The 12,981-nt window shown below is 42.7% G+C and overlaps 1 protein-coding gene across 1 annotated transcript in view; it reads right to left on the bottom strand.

Moving 5' to 3' along the window:
- The window catches only part of LOC135377921 (RNA-binding protein 12-like), a 41,781-nt gene extending 29,667 nt beyond the window's left edge, over nucleotides 1–12,114 (bottom strand). Inside the window, exons 1-4 of the mRNA XM_064610689.1 lie at nucleotides 11,995–12,114; nucleotides 11,818–11,867; nucleotides 11,654–11,698; nucleotides 11,240–11,334 (exon numbers count right to left, since the gene is read on the bottom strand). The gene's annotated coding sequence lies outside the window, so the exon portion shown is untranslated. The remainder of the gene's footprint in view (nucleotides 1–11,239; nucleotides 11,335–11,653; nucleotides 11,699–11,817; nucleotides 11,868–11,994) is intronic.
- Between the last annotated feature and the right edge of the window lie 867 nt (nucleotides 12,115–12,981).

Below are 12,981 nucleotides of genomic sequence, written 5' to 3'. Positions count from 1 at the left end.
TGTGCTGCAATAGAGAGCATTCAGATAGTGTAGGGAAAGGAAAAAACTGCCATACTTGTTACATAGGATTTCAGCATCATTTGAGGTCACATTACCTCACAGGGTTATTGAGCATGGTAAGACTAAGTTAGCACAAGCCAATAGCAGTTTAGCTACATCCTGTTCACTTCTGCATAATGTTCATTGAAACAACAGCAGCATTCCATGGATACCTATTTTCAAATTCTTTTGGAGACGTTTTTGTAGTTGTAAAAAGATTACCTCAGCTTTGTTTATCTTGAGCTTTACGTTATCCACAACCATGATCAAGACACTTGTGTCAATTTTTAAGGAAACAAAACCTCAACAGATGGTCTCCTCTGTAGATGCATGTACATTCAAAGTGTCCCACATGATCAAAATCATTATGTACATACTACCCAGACAGGAATGTACACTGCACATACTTTAACACCTCAGAGTGAAGGCAAATAAATGTCTTTAAAGCACACCAAATACTTGACAAATGCTAGGCCTACATGGGTTGTCCCAGGTTGATAATCTGGTTCAACCAAGGGAGCATGTAAATGTTTCACTAGAAAGGAGTATATTTAGAAATAAAAGGCCCGCAAATTTGCATCTACTGCGATATGACCAACGTTTGATTTACGATAGATTCCATCACTGCGAAATCTGCTTGGTGCGTGCGTAGCAATAGTACTTCAGTTAGTACAGTAGGACTTTGATGCAAATGCTGCATTCTTTTGCAGAATTACCATCTGCATGCATACTTTTTTTGCAAACACCCAGTTGAGACAAACGAGAAGCATTTCAAGAATCCCACTACTTGAGCAATCTATTACCAGTCCAGATTTATGGTAATGTTGTGTACCCCCAGTTGCTTTCTACTTTCATCTGAATAACTCAGATGTCACAGATGTTTTGGCACATATCACAAGTTATCCAAGTTCCCTCTGATGTGCTTACTTAATTTATCTGCCATTGCACTTGAAGGCTTAGGTGAATTTTCTCAATTCCTACTTTAAAACGGAACCAGCAAGAGAGCACACAGGTCGACAGGTACGGAATTCTGACTCACATTTGGTGCAGTGTTGAAGAATGCATTATGCATCCTCACTTTACCTCTGTACTTGCCTCAAACAATTCACGCCAAGCCCTTAGTCCCATGTAATAGTTGTCAACAGAGGTGATTACCCACCATGGCTGAGGTAGTATTTTCTTTGACAACAAAGAGAATCTCTTGCAGTATCCTGCAGTCAAAATTTCAAACACTGTCATCACCCCAGTCAGACAGATGACCAGTTTGTTCCTTTGACACACACCTCGCTTGCCAGTCGAGATGCATAAAAAAAGAAAGATAGGAGCATGGATGCCTTTGTTTCCTGGGACTTTGCTCATAATCTGTAAACCAATCCCAAGAGAAAACGTGGTGTTGCTACCACTAACTCGTGCTTTGAATTGGAATGTAAAACTTGCTGGTATCAGCAAGAAGGCTTACTTTGCGGGAAATTTTCAATTCAGATTCCCTTAACAGATGTGAGAAGAAAAAGTAGAACCTTCTTTTACTCATATAATTAATGAGGCCCATGACCCAATAAAATGGACCCTGTGTATCTGTCTGTATTGGCTTTATGTGCCCAGATCGCTGAAACACTAACAGATGCATGTGCATCAACTCCAGGTCATAGGTAGCGTGTGCACGAGGGAGTGAAATGTGAACCTCCTCCTCTGTAAGAAATTTTAGTTGCCATGCCAACTGAGATGAGTGTAGCTCTGCTGTGATGACAATAGAAAAGGAAGAGCTTCCACACATATCTCTAAGTCTTCCAAGGCACATGGCCTTTCAGAGAGTCATGGAAGGAGAATAATAGTGTAAGCAATGCTCTGCTAGCAGCAGCTACGCTTTACATTCCTGTAAAGCCACAACATCATTTCTAGTCTCCACGAATGCCATTTCCAGTGTCATAATTACCAGACCAGCTGAGAAACAAATCCAGCATGTTCAAAATGAGAGAAAGCGTTGCCAGTACATGAAGGGTTGCAACAGTCTAGGAACCAGATTCACAAACATGTAAGGCAACTCATGCCCGTGAAGACATTAACAAAATGACACTGCAAAGAGACATGTGCCAGTGCATGGCCTTTGCAAACGCACAATGTCAAAGACCAAAATTTGTCTAAGGGAGGAGATTTCCAATGTGTTCTTTTCGATGGTCTAGCAATTGGCTCAAGAATGCTGCGAGGTAGTCATTACTGAGTGATTGAGGTAGGACGTAGTGCAATACTATCTTTTTGGAGGGTTCATGGCCTCTGTCCATTGATGTGATGAGACCTTTTCAGCACCCTGCTCGCAAGTTTGTATTCAGATACTCACTCACCCAACAACCTCAAGGCAAACCAAGGGACACCCAACACAGGGCTCGCCATACATATGCATAACTGCGTGGCCAACTCACAGTAGACAATGCAGATGTCACATGTTCCTGCAGTTACAATGGACCATACGTGGAAACGTATGAAGTACATTGTAACCCTGCGATGTTACTATGACTTGCATTAAGAAGGTGTGGGAGATGACTTCTTCAGGCTTACTACCACAGTTGTGTGTACACACAATGGGGGAAAAAAAAAAAAAACTCTTGGGAAACAATGAGTGATGACTTCGATATGTTGGTACACTAACACTGCAGAGAGTTCTCAACAGTTCAGAGTCGACTACTATGATAGTGTGGCGCAAGGCAGCCGTAATGCTGTCACGATTCTTTAGCTGAATATCCTCTTGAATCAGATTTTCACAAAGGACTGTTAACGAACCAAGTACAGAACTACTGTAGAGAGATGTTTGTGAATCCGGCCCCACCTTACGCAACGTCCACAGAACTAGTGTTCCACCACTGTGAAACAAGGGAAAGGGTGCAGGCTAGCTGGTGTAGATTCATGAAGAAGACCGAGAGACACGGACACAGAAGACGACACATGCAAGTTCTCAGACACAGCACTAAAATTTATTGGCTCATCTCAACCTAAATGCTAAAAACCTTTGTAGGGGGCGAGAGATAAACTGCGCCCGTGTCTCTGTCTTCTTCATGGTTCCACCACTGTGCAACGTAAATTATTAGTAGAGCAATCACACTGTCGCAAGCTGAAATGTAGGCAAAAGCCGCAAAGCTGACCACATACAACGTGGCAGTCACCCCCGCGCAGGCCATCAAAGCCTCCAACAAAGCATAAGGAGACGTCATTTGCAGCACAGCATGAATCCCAAATGTAAGACAGGTTTTCAGAAACCACCAGAGAGAGCAGTTGCAAGAGGAGCCAGCTGACAGAGGTGATCCTTCTCTCTTTAGAATACAGCTCACATGCATAATTTTGAAGTGTGTTGCTGTGCAGTGTTATTTTAGGGAGCCTTTAAGAAGGAATTCGAAGCAGCAGTGTCTGTATGTCAGAATTCTCATTGTTGCAGCCTTGTTATTTGCATGTTCATGGAAGGCTACCTTCATTCTGCAATTACAGCCCAGCCCAGATGACATATGAAACCAACCTATGTTTGCTAGGAATCATGAAACATCTTGGCTACCTGAAGTCTTAATATTACCCTCCAAGAAGAGCACCTGATGCCTTACAATGCAATTTGTTCTTGCCCATTTGAATGTGATAGGCAGAGGCAGAATTTAACTCAGCAACGCTGTTAGCGTAGAGTGATTAGACTTGCTGAAATTGCCACGTAAACTCTCAAAACTTTATTTAGTTCATTTTTGCTTGATTCTCAAAATAATTAATGGGATATAATTTAGAGCCTGAAGTTTTCGGGAATTGTTTTTATAAATTCAGGGGTGAAAATCAGGTAAATAAGCATGTGCTCTAAATTCATGCAAATTCGGGTGAAAAAAAATTCCAGTATGCTAAATTCTGAGAGAAATCAAGCTCAGCTACTCAAACTAACCGTACTGGTTAGGTGTGAACAGTGATGTAACTGCATTTGCTGCCAAACAAGTTAGTGTGCATTCCTACAGACATCTCAACGAGGGCAATTAGCCGGGTAAAAATCGGGTTTCACCCTAATGACGAAACCATCAATTCAAGGTGCAAATTCGGGGAAGAATCCGGTTAAACCCTAAAACTTCAGGCTCTAAATGTAATAAGCACAGATAAACAAACACCGGTAACTTTTTTTACGTGGTTGGTCAAAATAATTTTCCACCGATAATCGCTGAAATAGGCACTAAGAATTACTTGATCTTATTATCTGTGGCTTCCTCTTGTGCAGCTGACAGTGGTCAGTCGAGCTGAGGTCATTCCCAAAATAACAGGTAATCCTCCTTTAGCCTCTCATGAGTCAAAATGTGACGCGTTGGCTGGACACACGATTGAGACAAGTAGGTCCGTTTGGTCAGGAAGTGCCCCAGCTGGAGCTTATAGAGGCTAGAATGTACTGCGCAATGTCACAAAGGCTGAATTGTGCACACAGGTGTGAAGAGAGATAATCCCTGCGGAAAAACGCCTGCAGAAAAAACCTGTGTGTCCCATGTCATTTCCTGGGAATGTGTGGTAGTTCTTGACTGATGGCTGCCATTCGGAGTGTTATACGCAACAGGATGGGACGGAAGCGTAAGCACGAAGACTACGCAGCAGAGTATAGTGACTTGGAAGTTTCAAAGGCAGTTGGCCTAAATCACCTTGTGTGACTGCCATATATTGGAAAGTCCAGGATAACAGAACATGTATTGTTTACAAGAAGGTCAAGTACCACACGACAGGTAAGCTTTGTCACTACAAATAAAGCGTTACATTTGGTGTGTGCATAGACAGCTCGTGTTTTATTCCTAGCCGGTTTTCACCAATCGTCTATACCTTAAAAATATAGCCAACAAAAGGCACTGATTCGTGGAAGGCGAAATAACCACTGATTTTTCCCACAGATTCTGGAAAAAAATAAACACTGGAAACCCTAGGTATAATGATGCCAATGCATGGCGATCCTCTGGTAAAACAGACAAGGTGGGATTCAATTTTCTCATGCTTTGTCTCAGATTAGGATAGATTCCATTTCGTAGAGTACTCAAAAGGCAGCACTTTTCACATTAAAGTACTGGCAGAGCTTTCACGTGAAACAAAAATAACGCTGCAGGTGAGAGAGAAGCATGTGAAACTCACATCCATCAAAACTTGTGAATCTAGAGAATGTGCAAACTATGTTTTTTTTGTATGCCGTAGGTGCGTGAAAAGAAGCCGAGGTGATGTGCAGACAGCTTCGGTTTATAGAATGTGTAATTATAATTTGCATGTGAAGATGAAGGCCCAGTTTATAAACCTTAATTTTAACTTATCGCCTATCCAGATGTTTGCCGCACTTGGCGTTGAATGGCGAATCTCTACGAATATGCAGGGCTCATAAACGTGTGTGTGATGTGGATTGGACAGGGCGTTATCGTGTGTGTGTGGGTCACATGATCAAGGCACGCAAATTGCCATATGAAGTCCAGATGTGATACTATGTCAAGGTGCTGAAATCAGACGCATGATCCGCAAGAACCTCATGCGTGTGGTGTGTTGTCTGCACTGAAGTTCGTGGGAGTGTTTCAAGCCCCAGCAGCAATCACAAACCCACTTGGGGGTTACCCGATATACCTGAAGTGAAACTCCATTTATAATTACAAATGCCATTGATCTTTGCCAATCTATTTGTCCAACATTATTCATTTTTAAACATCGTCAATTTATCAAAAGCATGAAGTGATTCCGCAACACCCAACGCTTAAATTGGAACCTGTACAGCTAGCCTGCCGACGTGCAACCATATCCTGCATTGCCATACTTGTGATGACAGAGGTGAGACAGCAATGATGCAGGATCCCAACATAATAAAAGCTGGATTCTTCTTGATTAAGCTCCTCTTCCATATAAATATAAGAAAAAGTTAGTGGACTCGTTGAAATAGGTGATGAAAACCAGCACAGACATGAAGGGAAATAGCTGTGGCGACACATGGACAGGTAGACCTTTTTAGAAAAGCAAGCGCCACCTATGGCACACAAGGCCTCATGGGAATTTCAAGCGTCTTAAAGCATTACCAGACGGCCAGAGGCAGAGGTAGATGAACAACGTTCCCGGTGTGCGCAGCTGCAGCCGGGGTAAACCATAACCGAAGCAGACGACACAGCAGTGTCCCTGAAAGTTCCTATGTTGCTTTGCGCCACGCGCATCTTTTTAAAATCGTCTATTGCCCATGACAAAAATTCATTTAAAATCGCACTGGTGGCCGCATTGTGGAAAAGTTTAAGTCCCTCCACCAAGTGCACGTCTTGTAAAAGCAGTACTGAACTGTTAACATGACACCGAAAGATGATTGGAGCACCACTTCAATACGTTCCAGTAAGCCACAGCTGCTCGGCAGATAATTTTCAATAAGAACGTTAACTACACACAAACATCTCCTCCAGAATCACAATTACATAAGGTTGTTCACTGCTGCTCATGCAACAAAAAGAAGGTTCAAGAAAATCCAGATTATAAAAAGATATCCTGATTCAGGTGATATAACAGCCTTGATGCCAGCAGTTAAGAAGCCATTGAACACTACATTGCCATTGGTGGGAATACTTTTAAGAAACATGTGAATGTACAAGTGTAGATGAACGTTTGAAGAAGCCTTCAAAGCAACCAAGAACAGCACTGTCATGCATTCATCAATTCAACTGTGCCAAAGCCCTGACAACCACTCTCCTAAGAAACACTGATTTCGTAAAATGCCCTGTATAAAGAAAAGCCTGTCTCCGTTCATAGTATCCTTGGTTGTGTGGCATAGCTGTTCCTGCAGGACATATTCAACCACTATGAGAAACAACTGTTCCGATATGCATCATTCATGTAATGCCCTATGAGGCCCTTCAGGTACCATTACAAATAAGTGAATGAATAAGCTTCCAGAGCACACAGGGTGCATGAGAATATACGCAGTTCTTTCATAAAACAAACGCACAGGGAGAGAGAGAGAAAGAAGCCAAAGCTCTTTGGCTACATGTAGAGTATGTGTTTCTCAAAATACAAAAATGCACAGCAAGTATGTGTGCAGTCAAACCGTGATGCCACAAGACTTCTGCTCCAGATTAAAATTCGAAAATTTCACGAGGGATAATGGAAGACTAACTACCACAATGTACAAGCGTGAATATATGCTTCATAACCAAAGTTGGCTACTGGTAACGGAAACGGTAATTACTGAAATTCAACAGGAAACGAAAATGTAAACAAAATTGTTTTAGTTTCCACTACCAGAAACCGAAACGAAATTCAAAAGTGGTAACGTTAACGGAAACCAAATTTGCAGGATGTTTCCCTCAGTGTTTTCACTTTAATATGAAAATTATATATATCCGCACTATTCTTCCAGTCATCATTCATTCATTCGTTTATTTTCCGGACTTTCTTTTGTGTTGAGCCCACTGCGCAGCAAGATGGATGCGAAAGTTTTGGATGACGTGTTCGTTTTGCGCACGAAAGGAGGCTTTTGAAACTTAAAGGCATGTATTTCCGCAACCTAGAGAGGCATCTACTTGCGGTGTATAAGATTCGTGATGAACTTTGCATTAAAGTTTTAGTGTGTGTTTGGTGTGGCAGTCCTTTTGCATCCATTATGTAACTAGAATATCTGACAGGAAAAAGCCAAAACCAGACAGTACGAGTTCCGGATGAGAAACAAGCCAGTACCGAAATTACCACGGAAACGGAAACCGCTACTGAAAATCGTCCAAAAACGGAAACGAAAAGCCGAGTTTTTAAGTTACCGGAAACGGAAACAATATTTTCGGTAACCAACCCTGTTCATAACACCCTCAAAGTAAAAAAAAAAGCAAGGCTAAAGTAGCGTTCAAAATTTTAAAGATTTATAGTTATACTACTACAGGCATATTGCACAAAGAAAAATATGCATGACATCAATCACGGCACAATCATCAAGTGCAAAGGTGACAAACGTCACTACCTGCTGAGGTCAGACATCAGTTTCTCACCTTTACAGTTAAGCCGTAACTTTGTAGCATTTAGCTCCTATCTTATAGTGATCATTAAACCTGGACTCCTGGACCTGGACTTTCTACTTGTGCGTGGTCGAACTAGCATTCCCCTCATGGTTTCAACACGTATGCAGGGCAAGGTTAGTTATTTAACCTACTTTGAGTGGAAGGAAGTTTTTTCAGTTGGTGAGTGGAACCACTGTTACTGCAATGCATGAGACATCTTGAATCACAAAGATATATTTTTGCGAGTTACTCTTAATGGAAGTTGCATGATATGCACCTAGTACTAGGCAATCTTTTAATGCCACCAGGATACTATTCTTAGCCTATTTGATATTTCACAAGTCCCTCTATTTCTTGGCCATGGACTGACAAACAACCTCCTCTTCATTCAGCTCCATTCCTAGTACGACAGCCTCAGAACAGTTTCCCATTAGGCACAAGGAAGTGCCTTGGAACCACTCCTCATATCTACCTTAACCATCACAACGACTAATGTTTTTATTTGAATTCAGTGTTAGTTCCACAAAGCAACTGTGGCTACGAGTGGCGCACAATTGTGGACAGTTGGAGAGAGGACAGCAGGAAGGAGGGGGGGACACAGCGGACACAACAGAGGTCACAAGATGTCCCAGAAAGCTCGGACGACTGTCGCTGCAATATCTCAAGATTCAATTACTTTGCAACCCAACTGGAGTGGAACGGGTGATGTAGACTAAACAAGCTCTAACTCTGTGGGCTCTCAGAGGCCAGATGCAAAAGGTAAGGGGCTACCACAGTAAAACAGGGGTTTGACTTTTTCTTGCCACTTTCCTTAAAATTTGAAACTTCTCTAAATTTTCTTTCAATGGGACAGTACTCCAAACAATTTTTTTTGATTGGGTATTGATCAGATGTCACAAGTATATGAAAAAGAAAAGTCTGCTGGCCATCATTACTTCTGCCTTTATGTACCACACCTTCAAGTGTAATTAGGCACCACAGACATGACAAGATTCTTCAGCCTAATTATGCAAATCGCGAACTGCCCAACTTATGGATAGCTAAGAGCTCTCGAAGAAGTTTCAGTGTGACAAGGTCCAGTGTATTTACAGGTGTAGCAGCTAGGAAGCCGTCTAGTTGTTACTGCCAGTCAAAATTATGATTCACTAGGAACATCTATATGCTATATATATATTGTATATAAGCAGAAGTCCCAAGTTCACGTAAGACTCACCTAGTATACCATTCAGGCATACTAGAATATGCTAGCAGGGACCTCTCAGAAAACAAACATTCTACAGAGGTCTCGGATATTCTTCAATCTTCATGGTGCTGATTCAGTGAACCAAATTTGGAATAACAGTGAAGGAAGCCGGAAGTTGTGCAAAAGAATGCCTGATTGGAGATGCAATAGAATGCAGATGCGTACCATAAATTGCAACACCCATCACAACCTGCACAGTCTTTGTATAAAAAGCCTGTTGCTACAACTAATGCCTTTATGCCTCATTGTACTTGTCCCTTGTAGACCTCAGTTAAAGTCAACGCAGACCTATGTTACCAGTCTTCATTGTTATGCAGCACCAGTACTGGACTAAGGGGTTGATTTCAAAGCTTCTGAAAGTGTCTGACATGAAACGTTTACATCCCAGTGTTGCTCACCATCATGAAAAACATCCATAGAATGTACAAGAGGAAATCTAGTGCAGCCATGTTGTTAAGAGTCTGCTGCAATGCTAGGGGTTGTGCAACAGTTCCCAGTAATTAAAGTGCATGTCAAGGCAGTATACTAGACCTGGTACCAACTCATAGCTGTGATCCATTTTTTTGTGGTCCATCTCACAAGATGCAAGACTTAAGAGCAATGAGGCAACCCCCATTTTTTTTGGCAGCGGCATGTTCTGCAACTAATAAAATGAGCACCTGTGAAAGAACGACAGGAACAGGTGACCTGTAGTGCATGTGCCAGGCCTTTGTTCTGCACACCTTTCAAGAATCATCCACACTTGGAAAAAGTGTACTGGAGAATGAGGTAAGCTGGATAATGTGTTGTGATGCAGACCAGCGCAGCTCAAGACGGTATGAGCAGCATATGGGCTGAGAAGGAAAAAAAGGCAGAAGGACTTGCCAACGCCACGCGAGGATAGCGTCAGCAGTCCGTGGCTGCTTCCTCTGTCTGTTTTTGTAAATATGATTGCACAGTGACAATACACTGTACAGGGAAAATATTGTTGACTCCTGATGGACAGCTTGATGAACGAGACAGGGTTTCAAGACACGTTAAATGTCACCTCATTGCTCTTTTAAGCTACTCTACCAGCAACGCCGCATATGCCGGCCAGAATGGCCAGAATCTCTAGTTGTAGTTTCGGGTAACATGCTAACGGCGTAGTTCATTTCATAGCAACGTAAATGGACGATGTATCATGGCGAAACAAAGTCGTCCTCCGAAAAGGAATTAATAGCCGCCAAGAATTTTCCTTACGTCATGCATATTAGGCACAACAACAAAACCGAAGCCATTCCCCATTAAGTACAGCAGTGAATGTCAGCCCATCTAATCCTAAGTAACCTCACTTCATTCCGGTAGCTTCAGGACAGTAATTACATTAGCAAGACCAGAGCTTCTGTGTCTCAACACAAAAGTAAGATGTCACAATCTAAAAGACACCGTGTGGAGTACGCTTGACAAGTCGATATAGAAGGACTACTTGTTCCAGTATGAAATGTGCTTGTGAAGATGCCAACTATACCCAGAAAGTAACCAGTCAAGTTTCACCTCAATCTGTAGTGCGCTTGTGTGCTCCTCAAGACTTACGTTACGCATGTTAGCACCCCCGCCAGATGTCAGATCATCGTCCCATATTTCAATAAAAGGGTAACTTAGTAGCAGTTGAAGAGGTGGCGCCAGCAGCAGCAGCAGAACAAGTCCTCTGAAGGTTGAGGCTGGGCTGTCGAGTGAATAGTTTCCATTTCTGAGATGTGCGTGTCACCAAGCTCCAGACGCCGACCAATCACTGGTCTTTTGTTTCAAGTTTTACCCTTTGAGATGTGTGCCGCCTGATCATGTCAAGCGGTCTTTCTGTGGTCATTAAACCTGAACACCGATCTTTATTTGTGCACATGTACCAGTAGTTATACGTCCAAGGGTTTCGCATACGGCGACCATGTAACTCTCGTGAGTCAAAATGGGAGTACGAACAGAACAACAAAACGGACCAAATTATATTACAATCACTAACCTTCAAACGACCGGCAATAAATTTTCATTTGTCGAACTTCGTGTCGTGAGTTGGCGTCTTTGCTGTGTTCGGGACGATGGCTTCCCACAAGTGCGCTGAAACAAGATAAAGTTTTCATGAAATCAAACGGGTGGGACACGGCCACGAAGATGGCGCCGACACGACGATCACACTCCCTAGGCCTAATACGCAGTTAGGCATACTATCTTCCTTCAGATACAGCACTCAAACAAGACACAGCATTCCACGCATACAAGTAATTACTTATAACTGAACCGTTTTAATTCGTAATCATGTGGGTAACAAGCGGTCTTCCTTATCATAAATGTCCTACAAGAGACTAAGACGGCACAAATCGCTATAGCTATGCACCAGTTCGCCCATGAGCTAAAATATGTGAAGAACAGATCTCACCACTTAAATTACAAACGATGAATACAACTTCAGAACTCTCTTTTTCTGAAAAAAGAAAGAGTACAACATCAAAGAGAAGAATTTTCCAGTAGCAGCCCTAGAAAGGACCCGCTGTTTGCTGACTCCAGAAAATCTAGGGTCAAAGAAAAAACAAAACAACAAACCTTATCGACCAGTGTTGCTCTCTTCCATATATATTCCAATGGGTAAATCACTACGAAATAGAAAAGTGTTCCCCCTTTATTTTATGATTATATGTAGGTATCTAAAATAACTACGGTATAAACGTTAATATCAAGGCACAGTAATTTCGCAAATTTGTTAACGAGAAAAGCGCTCACCGCAAACGCTGCCGGCCCAGAGCGCGCGGGAAATTTAATTCGGTCTTGTGGCCTTGTGCTCTTCTTGCGAGGTCATTTTTGGAAAGCCTGACCAGCCTGCCCTGACATCGGAAAACTGTCTTCGTTTCTGGAAAGGATATCGCTGTTCGTTATCGATAAGAAATCAAATTCACCAAAAATGAGCGGAGTGGGGCGTTGTTTTGGCCCTCTGGGTTCTGCGACAATTGCCTGACAAATACCAGGAAAAAGATCGAAACAATAAATCATTCGGAAAATGAGTTTCTCATTTGTTCATGAAGTTATGCTGCAGTAAAAGGCGTACCACATGAAGAAAAAAAAGAAAAGAACGAGCAGCTCAGTAAGTGTTGAAATGAAATATGGCAGTCGTCGAAAGACAGTGGCGGGATTTGAACCACGGATCTCTCGACTACCGGTCTAGCGTCTTAACCAATTCCACCCCCCCCTCAATTTCAGTCGCTACATAGGGTTTCAATTGACCTTGGTGGTGCAAAAGCATGCTGTCCAAGGCAGCACCGAACCCGCATCACCTCCCAGTCTCGCCATGGAAAGTGGTCATCCTAACCACTATGCCATGGGAGCTGGTCGCTGGATGAACTCTGGCAAGCATAGATCTGGAGAGAATGTCAGCTGTTCATTGGCGGGAAGCCAGGGCTGCCACTAGTTATCGAAGAATGGAACAACGGTCTCCTCTCAGCAGTGCAACACTTGTCTGTCTGCTAGATGAGCGAGCTGCTTCTGCCACACTGTCAGCCTGTTCATTCCCCGCAACACCACAATAGGCTAGAACCCACTGGAACCTACTTCGTACGCATGCTGGTAAGCCATTAACACAACTGTCATTACGGGGGTGGATGAGCCTCGTATACCAGTGTTAATGACTAGCGTTGTACGAAAGGCACCGTCCTTGCACCATGCCTTCAGATGGTATTACAAAGGTTAAGTCGAGTCGAGCTTACTCATCCAATC

The sequence above is a fragment of the Ornithodoros turicata genome, chromosome 1, assembly GCF_037126465.1.
Source record: "Ornithodoros turicata isolate Travis chromosome 1, ASM3712646v1, whole genome shotgun sequence".
NCBI classification, from domain to species: domain Eukaryota; kingdom Metazoa; phylum Arthropoda; class Arachnida; order Ixodida; family Argasidae; genus Ornithodoros; species Ornithodoros turicata.
This window is presented reverse-complemented; position numbering and strand designations above follow the sequence as displayed.